The following is a 12,683-nucleotide window of genomic DNA, read 5'->3' on the forward strand; positions in this document are numbered from 1 at the left end:
ACTTAGATGTGAGAATTTTGTTAATAAAATAGGTTTGTTTTCTTCTGTAAAAATAAAATGTCGGTCATCAGCAAGGTTCAGTGGAGATATTGAAATACAGCTATTAATATTCAATGGTCATCTAGAGCAATCCATGTCAGGGAGGTAGAAAGGACTAAATAATTTTTATATCCTCTTCTGAATATGACACACTATGATTCTGCTATAGTTCAGTACTTGCTTAAAATATCTTCAAAAAAAGAATATTCCCTCAGTTTAAATGAGCAAGTTCTGTCAACAAATAACCAATGATAAGATCCAGTTACTAAAGGTATTTTCAGAGGCATATTCCATTAACAACCAACTATAAATTTACACCTATGAAAAAATTGTTCTCAGAAGAGGTGTTTAAGACTAGCAGATGTCATCAGTAAATTACCAGATATCATACAAGGCAAAGGTTGGCAAGAAAAGACGGGATATAAAACTAGTGATAGATACATCTATGTATAGAGCTCAATTTTCTTACCAGCACTATTTATAAAATTAAAAAGAAAAGAAAAAAGAGAAGGAGAGAGGGAGGGAAAGAATCTTAGTTTAGCCAACTGGTCCATCTTGCATTCTCTTTGCAATTTGATCATTTTAAAAATGCTGATAGCCAGCCTTCTTAAAGGAGTTTAAACATGTCTGTCTGACTCTTAAACTTAGCAGGCAAGTGAAACCCATCCATCATGCACAATAAACTTTCTTTTACTTTTTAATTTCTGGAAGGATCTCTTATTTTGTGTCAAATCAACAAAAATTGTTTTCCCTAAGCTCCTAGGCAAGCTAGTTACTATGAAATACAGATTTAATAGCTGGACTTTACTTGTCATATCACTGAAAATTTCAATTCTCCTAGTGTGTGGGAGAATGCTTCTGGAGGGATCCTCATGCTTAGTAATGATAGAGTGGCAGTGCTACCAATGTCACTAGTTGCTTGGGGAAATGCAACCATAATAGCAAAATCCTGTTACCTTCTAGTTTCATTAAAAGTCTTGGTGTCACTGCTTGACACCAAGCAGTATTGGTGTCACTGCTCTTGGATTCAAAACTTCAACCTTGTTTTATTAGCTGTGTTATCAATGTGACCAAAATACCAAACAAGAACTATTTAGAGGAGGGAAAGTTAATGTGGTGCTCATAGCTTCAGAAGCCTCAGCCCAAAGTGATGCAGCCCACAAAGAGGAGGGGCTCAGCTGAGGAAAGCTGTGCAGCTTTTGTCAGGGTTGGGAAGCAGAGGAGCGGAGGACAGGGAAGATGAACCCTTCTAGGGCATGCCACCAATGACCTATCTCCTTCAGCCATGTCCAGCCTGCCCACAGTTACCAGTCTGTCCATTCAAATTAAAATATACTAATGAGGTTATAGCTCTTATAATCTAATCATTTCATCTCTCAATATTTTTGCATTAAGAAGAGGTTGGGGGGATATCTCAACTCCATAATAAGACTATATATAGGCTTGAGTTCATTACCATGACTACCCCACATACTCAGAAATGTTTTTTTCTTTTTTAAATATATTTATTTTCTAGTTGTAATTGGACACAATACCTTTATTTTATTATTTATTTTTTATGTGGTGCTGAGGATCAAACCCAGGTCCTCACATGTCCTAGGCGAATGCTCTACCACTGAGCCACAACCTCAGCCCGCAGAAAATTTTTTAATATATATACACTAAATAATCTTATTTTGTTTCTGATGAATTTGTATATTACATGTGTACACCCACAATTTGTGTTTATATGATTTGCGTCCTTTTCATTCACTTAATATTTCAATATGAACAAATAAAAAATAATGGGGACAGGTATTTTTGTACTTAAATTGTGACTTATTGCTACTATGGACAATTGACTTTGATTAATTTTGAAAGTGAGAGACTTACAGATTAATACTAATCAATGGCAATATTTATGGAATTACTTCCTTGCCTCTTTTTTTTTTTTTTTTTTTTGTGGCAATGCCTCAATGTCAAGAAAAATATTGCTGAGAGACATATGGTATGAACTTAGACTTTACATAAATTGAGGAGAGAAAAGGACATATAATTTGAAAACTCTTTTAAAGCGATGTTTACATATTAAATAACAAGTTCCTTTATTTTCAGATTCTGTAGATAAATGCCTAAATATAAAATAGAATGCTTCTAATTCTTAACATTTTAAGAGTTCTCAGCATTTGTTTGGTGCTATGTAAGTTTACTTATTGAAAACAGCATATTTTAAATAAAAGCATACAGGGACAGTGTGGTGCTGGTATGCTAGATTAGCCATCTCAAGTGCCTTTACCAATTGGTTAATTATTCTACCACTTAAAAAAGGCACTGAGGAAGAAATTCCACTTATCCTTTTTTACCTGTGTCAGTTAACTTCTTTCAATTTTCCTGAAACTGAAGCATCCAAGCTCCTTAAAGCTGGTCACTGGGGATGTGATTAAATATAATCTCCCCTGACTAGATACCAAATAAGAAATTTCTTGAGCCAACAACTTCAATCTGAAATTTATGTTGCTTCCGATAACCCAGAATTGCCTAAAATTCACAATGTAACTCCATACCTAAAATTGTTTTTCTTTGGAAGATTTCTGACCCCACCACCATGAGTCTGTCCCTTCTCCCACTGACAATGCCTGTTTTGTACCTATATTTGTCCAAATCCTATAATTTCTTAGCCCAGTTCATAAGATCAAAGTTGGGCAACTAATTCTGGGGCTATCCATCAATAAGAAGCCAAAATCTTGTCTCATAGAATCTTGCATAATCAGCATCCACTTTGGGAAGGTGTAATTCAGAAACTGAGAGACTGTGCAGCTGAGTTGAAATGTTGTGTAGTACTGTTACCAGAAATAGGAAAATTATGGCACTGGAAAGAGACAAGTGGTGCTTAGAAGATGTAGAAGAGCAAGATTTATTCAGCACTGACTCAGCAGAGTCTTCTCCAAAAGCACCACCTTTTCTTCTTTTATGAAGTACAGACTTCCAGGTTTCAAGATTTTCTCATACAGGTGGCCTTGATTTCTCTGCCTTTCTCTAGGTATCTCTGGTTCCTGCCTCAGCTACTGAGCAAGTAGGATTACAGAAGCAGAAACTAGCAGGTTGCAGCTAATAACAGATATAGAAATGTTTTAGGAAAGAGTTGCTTCTTCAGTATCCCAGAGCTGAGGAAGCCCCTTTCAGCAATCTGCAGAGGAGGCTTCTCTGCAAGAAGGAATGTGAGGAACAGGCTTGTCACATCTCTTCCATTCACTAAATACATTTAGATTAGTGTTCATTAATGATATAAGTCAACAAATGTGATTGAATTCCCCTCATTGCCACTATTATGTTAGTCCATAAAGAAGAGTTGGCATTGAGATGCAAGTCCCTAATTATCCCAGAAACTAAACCAAGAATATCACCATTTTTTGCACATACTATCCACAGGACAGATGACTTTTGAGGGGGAAAAAAGTAGAAGATTCATATTATAGATAGAACAAGATAAGGTCCTATCCTGGTACCACTATTTCTATGGTAGAAAGACCACCTTACTGACTTACTGATGATAAAGAGCCACACCTGAATTCAAGGTGGATGTAAAAGCAAAATCTATCTGTATTTTCTGCCCTGATCATCATTTCTATTTAAATAGACTTCTCTTCTAAGAGCATAAATATCAGTCATATTTATTTATATCAGTCCCATAGGTATTAGAAATCCTAATAAATGTGGACTTTTTAGCCAGTGTCACCAATGACACAAAAGAAACAAGCAACAGCAAAGAAATAACTATGCATAAGATGTCACCAGGTATATCTTCCCTCCTCAGCTTATGACAAACCTAAACTTTATATGATGGTGATAGTAATAGATTAATTTGAGTTGAGGCAATTGTTATGTATATTGAATCTGGAGTCAGCACTAAATCCTGCTTCTAGTTCTGTCATTGAGAAGGTAGTTATCTAGAAAACTTGATAATCATCACAATCTCTATGTCGTTTTTCTTTTTTAAATATCTTTATTTTGTTTATTTTTCTTTATTTTTTATGTGGTGCTGAGGATCGAACCCAGGGCCTCACATGTGTGACACAAGCACTCTGCCACTAAGCTACAACCCAGCTCTTCTATTTTATTTTTCTTAAAGAGAAAATAGCTGACAGGATTGTTCCAAGAATTAAGAGAATATTTTTGACTGTATTAAGTATACAAAATTGGTAGTGATTAATACAATCACCACTTCAAGTAACTATTCTTCTGCTTGAGTATTAAGTTCCTGAGGATAAAAAACAAGCCTTTTATTTTTTGGTCTTTTCAGAATATCACACAATGTCTGGAACCTAGTAGAAACTGCATAATTACTTGTTACTTTTAATAGAATTGCACCAGACAAAACTAGGACTATATCAGTGAAGTGGGAGTAATAAGCCAGCTGGAAGAGGTTTATCACACACACTATGTATGTTGGTAGAATACCAGCCACACACAAGGAGCAGCCTGCAGAAACAGGAAATGTATACAGACACACAGGACATGCTGCTAAGAGGAAACCATTCACAGAAAATAGGAAATGATTAACTTTAAAGACCAGAAAGGGAAGAGTAGGTAAGTGGATTTAAATAGTTTGGGACAGCCTTGGTGCTGATAGCTGTCTGCATGGGACATATAGGCAAATCATGACAGCAACTGGGAAATTTAGAAAATTTAGTTTTAGCTAAAATTAGAAGCTAGCTAAATTAAGTTAAATTTTAGCTAAATTTGGAAGCTAGCCTGAAGTTGCCAGTCAACTAGATGACAACCAGATGAATTTGAATTTTAGGTAAATAGTGAATAATATGAAACAAATTATCTATCCTTAACTTGCATGTGAAACAGTAATCTTAAAGAAGAGAAAACATATTCTAAGAATATTTCTATGTATTGTTTAGGATATTTACTAAAGAAAAATTCTTTGTTATTTGTCTGAAATTTGAATTTAGCTAGTGTCCTATATTTTTTTGTATGAAGGATAGGATACTAGGGTAAAGCAGGACTGCATAGAGCAAAAACACTGGATGGGTGTACAATAAAAAGAAAAAAACAAAACCCCAGAGGTCTGGATACTGAAATTCAAGCTTAGTCATGGAACAGGCTGACTCTTCAGAAAGAACGCTAAGGAGCTGTTCTCAGGTTTCCAATAACTTAATAAGCCTGAATCTGATGGCTGGGCACTTTCAAAAATCCAGGATCTCCTATTTCTCTGTAAACAGGAACTGAAACGATATTAATACCTGCGTCTGTACAAACCTGAAAGTGTGGATTTGGAAAGGAACAGTGTCAGGAATCTAAGCAGGCTTCATTTAGGACATATATATTCAGGTAAGTACTAAAAGAAGGAGTTGCAAAACTTTGCACAGCTGAAGGCAGTAATAAGAAAACTGCGATAAGGAACCTAGTCATAGTCCAAGGAACAGCTTTCTTTCTACCTCAACTTGCAGCTTGCAGCCTCCCTGCCAAACTGTCCCTTTAAATTAACCCCCTAATATCCTTATCTTATTAATGTTTCATTTCCTTTTTGGAAACTTTGATTGGACTGTGGAGTACAGGCATTCTAAAGATTAGCTTGGATTAGTGTAACTAAATCGGGCTTTTGCAAAAATATTAACTGAAGCCACTTTAGGGAAGTTATTTTCATATTTTATAGTTTCTGATACATAAACCTGCACTCATAAGCTTTCTACAACCTTAAATGCCTGTCAATACGAGACAAGTAGGAGTCAAGTTTCATAGCATTTCCTGATGAGGTTTGGGTTATCACTTTATGGGAATTTATTTGAAGAATATCATTATTTTTTAAGGTCCAGGAACTGTTTTATGGTGTCAGAGAAAGTTATTAGTATTTAATGCCTAGGTTCAGTGCCCTACAGCACAAGTTTGTAGCAAATGCTAGTATATTTACATGATGTACTAAAAAGCTTGACTGAGTTCAGTTACTAATCCTCAAACAAAATCTTTCACTTAAATACTTTTTAGCATTTCATTATACAATAACATATTTTTATATTATTCTAGCATAATTGGTTGCCATGTAGGTCATCTGACCCCTTTCCTGGAGGTTCATATACAGATTGGCCTTGAGAAATCAAGGAGCAAATCTTCCATTAAAATAGGATGTAGTATTAACAGTAGAATCTTTTCGTATAGCACTTCCTTTAAGTCTTTTTGAGAAATGGCAGTAGCACTAGAGATAAAAACTATGGCTATAAACATCAGAATCTTTCTACTGTTCAAAGATTCACATACTAAGCTCATACAAATACTAAATGGATGAAAAAATAAGAATGGGTACTGTTATTCACTCTGTGCTGTGCTGATGACTCATTCATTCTTTTGATTTTCTATTTGAAATACACTTAAGCTTTGAAAAGGCTCCACTACTGTAATCTTTTTCAGTGAGACATTATCCAATTTGCCTTTCTTGTCAAGTTATAAACTAGGAGTCTGTGACTCCACCTTTACTCTCAGGAAAGCACAGTTTCATTTATAGTAGAGGGTAAGTAAGGAAGAGGAGAGGGGGATATTTTTCCCCAATATATAACCCCTCATATTTTTACTACTCAATTACTCAATAACTAATTGTCTACATATCTAGAATGACCTAGTTTACAATTGAGATAGAGGCAATGTTTAACTATCCAAGATTACGTAAAGGACAAAATACTAAATAAGAGACCTTCTCGTTCTTCCTTGTATTATTTCCAAATAGTGTTGACTATGATAGAGTTCTTGCTCATATTAGACTCTGAAATCATCCTTTTTCAAAAAATAGGAAAATGTAACTGTGGCAGTGGTGCATGCCTGTAATCCTAGCAGCTCAGTAGGCTGAAGCAGTAGGATCATGAGTTCAAAGCCAACTTCAGCAACTTAGTGAGGCCCTGAGCAACTTAGCTAGACACTATCTCTAAATAAAATATAAACAGGGCTGGGGATGTGGCTCAGTGATTAAGCACCTTTGAGTTCAATCCCAGGTTCCAAAAATAAAATAAAAACATGAAACACATGAAATTAAAAAAAAAGTTTTCATATTTGATATTTTCATTGCACTAATCAGTGCTCACTTGCAAGAAATAGAATTTACATGGCTTACAGAATGCATGTGGTGGTAGACAGAATAGTGTAGACTGAGCTTTTACTGATGACTTCAAAAGCTACACTACAAAAATCTGTTTTAAAAAGAACTATAATTTTCTTCCACAATCATAAGGCAGTCTGATCAGCAAATACCAAAAATCACAATGTCTACCCCCAAAGTGCAAATACTTCCATGATTAAGCTTACCAACAGAAACTGCAAAAGGATTGGAAAACATGCTTTGCACATCCAACTTCTCACACAGCTACATCTAGCTCATGAAAATAATGTACATTTCTCTAGGTATAAGAAAGTCAGGGGAATTCATATTTTTAGCTTTCCATATTTTGCAGTACCTGTGAATCGCTTCAAGGAATTGACCCTGTGTGCTGTACACTGCCCTGTCCATATGATCCATTAATATCCACACACATCCTTTTATCTATATTTAAATTTTCAAATATCAATACTAGAAATCAGAATATGTGATTATTCAACATAATACACTTGCACCCCATAAAAATGAAAAAGAACCTACCCTGTAATCAAAAAGAAATGATCCAACATTTCAACAGGCAACGTTCCTCTTTCTGAATTGTTTATCCCTTTAAAATTAAATCTGTATTCCCATGTATATATAATGTATTCTTAGGAATTAATTTTAAAATTATTAAAAATGTATATATACTTTATATATATAAATTATATAAAATATAGTACTATAATAAATAAAATATTGTAAGAGGATAAAATAAGAACTTGTATATGATAGCTAGGTATGTAGATAAATGGCAGATAGGTAAATAGATAATAGATAAATACCACACTGAAGCATACAGTATAGATAGCTAATAAAAATCCTGATTTCTGCAACAGAACACAATATTATATTTGGTATTTTATGATTTCTTCTTTTTATGGCATTTCTTGTGTAATTTGCCTTCAGTAAAACCTCAGTTGGTTGAGATTCCTCAAATCAGATAATCAAATTACTCATTGCTGCATAGTCCAAGCAAGTAGAAATTCTAATATTGGATCATGGCACTTTACACAAGAAACATGGTAGTTGAAATCACTTTGCAAAATATCCTAAGTTCTAGATACTCAGATTACCATTGTGTAGAGACACTTTGAGAATCCAATCAATTCTCCTGGCACTATTGTAAAGTCTTCATTGCCTATTGGGATTGGGTTATCAGAGACCCCATATTGTCAGGGGTAATCTTAACTTTCAGTTCCATGAAACTTTCCAATAGTCTTCTAATAAATGGATTCTCCTCTCCATATACAAAAAATATCTAAATTAGCAAAGATCAAATGTTAGAAGACAGAAGATGAACATTTCCTTATTGAAATTTCCCTACTGAATAGTTTATTGCAATTGTGAGAGTTGCAGTTCCTTACTCTACCCCTTGTCTCAGGCTCCATGTATTTTGATTACCACAAAAACAGTAAAATGATTTTTCAGATAGCAAATACCTCCTGTGGGATAGAAAACTGAAACTAATATCATGTGCTGTGCACTAGATTCCATAATCTTTAAACTCAACAATATATTACGTGAATTTAGTTTCAGTTGTGATTGGTGTCTATTAAAAATAAGATTTTGAAATGCTATTCTAACATGAATGTTCCTGAGAAAGAGATTTCTGAATAACATGCCATCAAAATCCACAGAAAAGTAGCCCTTCTCACAAACCTTTATCTCCAGTAAATATACCTGTTTTGTGCTTCATACTGTTTATAATGGAATGGAAATAACAAGAGTATAATCTATACCAATTTTATATTCACAACATGTCCATAAACTGACTGTATTCCCAGAGAAGTTGTTCTTGTATCAGTAAATAAAATGCATCCATCCACAGCAATAAACCTGAGTTATTTTGATTCATGCCTCTCTTTAATTCCCTCACCCTTCAATCAAGTCCTAAAATTCTAGCATTATGTTACATATTGCCCAACAAACTCTCAAATCTACTAATCTCTGCCAATCTTTAAAGCCTGATCTCTTCTTTTTTTTTTTTTTTTTTTTTTTTGTACAGGGGATTGAACTCAGGGACACTCTACCGCTGAGCTGTATCCCCAGTCCTATTTTGTATTTTATTTAAAGACAGGGTCTCACCAAGTTGCTAAGCAGCTTGCTGTTGCTGAGGCTGACTTTGAACTCCTGATTCTCCTGTCTCAGCCTCCCAAGGCACTGGATTACAGGTTGGCTCCACTGCAACAGGCTCCTGATCTCTTTCTCAGCATGTCACCTGTCATTGGATTTCTACCCAATTTTAATTTGCACTATTGGATTGACTCGCTTTTGTACCTCCCTTGCTGAAACGTTCTTCTTCCTTTCCCACTCACAATCACCTCCTATGTCCTCCTCAACAATTTTACCCTCCCCACAGACAGGTACATATGGAGCTCACAGTATCTTTCAGATCTGACCATTGTAGCTTCCTCTAGGCAATCTTCAGTGACCGCCTACCCTTGGGAGAAGTGATGTACGATTAGGTGCCCTTGTAATTTCTTTGCTTGCATCATATTTCTACATCGTAATAACTTCTTTACTCAATCATTTCTTACAAAACAGTTAAATATAAGGCTGGGAGGGCATGCATTTTTCATGCTTATGATTGTAAATATGAGCTTACTGCAATTATAGAATATAAAATATTTACACCAAAGGAATATAAGATTAGTATTCATGACCACAAATTGACAATTTGACAATACCCATGATGTAAAACAATGTTTTCTTTCAAGTCAAAAATCTTCAAGATACTGTTGCATTAAAAATAACACTTTCAATATCCTGTGACATTAATGGTATTCTAGGAAAATTTTGATTGGCAACTCAGGCAATTAGTGACCAGGAAGGTTACCTGATTGAATAAAATGGCTTTATGTTAGAATAAGAATATACACATGTTAGAATATAATACTTGGTGTGAAAATAGATGATTTTTAATTTTTCTGGCAAAGTAGCTTCCAACAAGTAGCAAAATAAGGTAAAACCTGAGAATCTAAAATCATATCAAAGTCCTCTTAAAAGCTTTGGCCCATTGTTTTCTTTATATCATGTTGTTGATTGAGAAAAAAAGTTTCTGGCTGAGAGACATAAAATTTTAGAAATCTTAAGTTGTTTATAATACATTTAAATAAAAAGGTTTATGGAAATAATTATCATTAGTTCTTGTTCTGATAACTTTCATTGGAGTACTATACTGCTAGATATTATTTGGGGAAAAGTAACAGTCTGAAAATCCTAGAAGGATTTAATATAAATTACTATTCATTTCTCAGAATTAAGACAGAGCTAAAACTATTTTCTTGATCTGTAAATTTTATCTGCCAAATTTGCACATTCAAACAAAGTATCACCATGATACACTCAAATAAATATCAATGTATGCAAAATATGATGAGCTTATTCAATAAAACTGAAAGGATCTTTTGATGTGTTACATTGTGATTATATATGTTCTATTTTATAACTAAAAATTAGTTTGTAATATTATGTTTAAAGTTTATAGTAAAGTACTTATAAACTATAGTAGTAAAGAGTACTATTCATCAAACTTTTCTAAGCCAAAATTTTCTCATATTTGAACCTAATTTCCAAAGATTTACTTTTATGTAATATCATGGACATATATTAAATTAGCAACTAAATGAATGGTACATTTTCTGTAAACAAATTTATTCTCAAATATGTACTAACATTTATTGTTCCATGCCTGGAAATTTGGATGCAGATTGAAATCTTGTCAGCAAAACTGGGGCAGTTAATATAATAGTTAATATGCTGTTGGGGACATTAAATAATTTATTACTAGTAAGTGATTCAAAATAACAATGAATAATTATATTCCTAAACAAATTAATTAATTTTAAAAAAGAAATGTTATGACAAGATGGCAATAAATGACCAAGTCCATCTTAAAGCAGGAAACGGAACCATCTTTATTCACCAGCCTGTAGTCCAGATGCACAAGCTGGTGGGCCAAGAGATAGGCTGCCAGTCTGTACCCTTTGACCACCTCCCAGGGTTGGAGCTTACTTTTTATAGTTCAAAACCACATATTATATGTAGCTGTTACTGTGATTCAAAACCATAAACAAACATCATGAGATCTAAAATCATAAGCAGAAGGAAAGTGGGTCAAAATGACCCTAGTTGAGTACAAGTTAAAGAACTAACATCTAGATAATCATTCCCTGATAGGATGCATTGTGCAAGAAAAATGAGAACCAAAAAGAGAACAATTTTACATTGTATAAGAATTGACATTTTGTGTTGCCAAACATGCTATGCTAAGCAACTGTTGATGGGCACAGAGGTGGGGTGTTCCCTTGGGAGAAACATTTCTTACATGACAAGGAGTCTCAGGGTAAAATGGAGTGTGTTTGGTCATTGCCCATATCAGAAAGATGAAGGAAAGAAAGAAAGACAGGTACCATGTAGTACACATTTATTCTTAGGTTAAATTATATGGTTAGTTCACTTTGAAAGTGATACAAACACTAAATGAAAGCTCTTTAATGTACTTCCTATTCTCAGTAATTCTTTAAATTTAGTTTAACTTAATAGAAACTCATCGCCATTAAGGTGTATATTATTCTGAAATAACATGCTGAAAAGTGAATCTTAATATGCACAACCAAAATAAAATTTGCTAGCACAAAACAAAATAATAGCTTAAGAAAAAAAAAAGAAAGAAAAACTCATGTAACGACCAAAAAAATAGGACCCTTACTAAATAAGCAATTATATATTGACAATATACAATTTGTTTTCCTATTCAGAACTGCATATATAAATTATAACGAGTTCTGTAGTATGATTTGGAGTGTTCTAAAAAGACTGCTCATGTCTCAAACATCTCTTTCTTATTCTAGAGTCCTTTGTTGCTATTAAGAATACAAATGCTCATTGGAATGTCTCGTTAAATGAGTCTCAGAAAAGTTTAAAATAAAACCTTTGGTGTTATATCAGAGAAGTAGGAGATGTAAAGGTGAATTTAAGGAGGAGCCCAATTGGTGGTGCAGCTGGAGTGGTTAACCAGAGGCCTTTAGAGATACAGCCCAAAGGCCAACAAAGTCAAGATAAAACCTCTGGAGAAATGACCAAAAGAAAGATATAAAATTTAATTTGCATTGTGCTTGAATATCCTAGATTCAAAAATTTTCCCCTGACCTCCAAATACAAAAGTACCAGAGCAAGCCTCTTATCTTACAGGTAAGGTAAAAGTTAAGGGTACAATTATAGTTATGTCTCTGTAATTATGTCTGTCATAGTCCTCCATCAGGTAAAACTATTCAAACTGACCTCATCAAGTTCATAGTATGCTTTTTAAAGTATTGTAAATAAAAAAAATCATGAAGAGGATTTTGTGAGCTCACTGGTTTCAAATAAACAAAATTGGAATGAAGTTGAGAGGTGTAGAATTAAGACTAAAATTTAAGGAAAATTAGCATGCACAGCTTTGAGTAAAATCCTTTATTAATTGGAAACTAGTATTAAGCAGTACTTAATAAGTTATATATTATTATACTTTATCAGAAACTACTCCACAATA

This window comes from Callospermophilus lateralis, chromosome 10 (assembly GCF_048772815.1).
Source record: "Callospermophilus lateralis isolate mCalLat2 chromosome 10, mCalLat2.hap1, whole genome shotgun sequence".
In the NCBI taxonomy this organism is placed as follows: domain Eukaryota; kingdom Metazoa; phylum Chordata; class Mammalia; order Rodentia; family Sciuridae; genus Callospermophilus; species Callospermophilus lateralis.